Raw genomic sequence first — 678 nt, forward strand, 5'->3', positions numbered from 1 at the left:
CAACGTGAGGCTTAGGTATATAACAGGGATGAAGAAAAGAACTTATGACGAAAAACTCATTTGTCGAAGGTAGATTTAGCCATTTGAAGTACTTGATCTCTTAGACATGTTAAAAATAACCTAAAAACGTAACCTCAAAAACCCAAGCCTTAATGGAAGTTAAATCAAATACTATCCATCAAAAACTGAAAAACCAAATGGAAAAGACATTATTAATTAGTAAATGTGCCTTGGAGGCACCTCCATTCGGATATGATCGCAAGATCAGGGCTGCATGATGAAGAATGATCAATTAATTATTGCGTAAAGTGCTTCCCCACCCAGTATCCAACTTTAAATAGCACCAATACTACACGAATTCAAACCTGGCCTCCTACGTGTCTTGAATACGATGGATTTCGTTTTGGAAAAGTTAATTCAATAATCCACTTCAATTTCCCGTGACAGCTGTGTCTGATTTTGGATGACTCGTGAAGGCAATAGCATACGATTTTCTTTACAAAACTACACTGGTTTAGATCTAAAGCAAGTATAACAATTCTGGTTATGTATTTCTTAATGGGGAGTAGAATGGCTTACCCGATTGCCGTTTATTATTTTTTTTCTATCCTCATACTTCCTTTTTCGTTCTGTTTCCTCCATGCCAGGGCTAGATAAAGACTCCAGGTTGCACATCCC

Source organism: Macrobrachium rosenbergii, chromosome 55 (genome assembly GCF_040412425.1).
Source record: "Macrobrachium rosenbergii isolate ZJJX-2024 chromosome 55, ASM4041242v1, whole genome shotgun sequence".
In the NCBI taxonomy this organism is placed as follows: Eukaryota; Metazoa; Arthropoda; class Malacostraca; order Decapoda; family Palaemonidae; genus Macrobrachium; species Macrobrachium rosenbergii.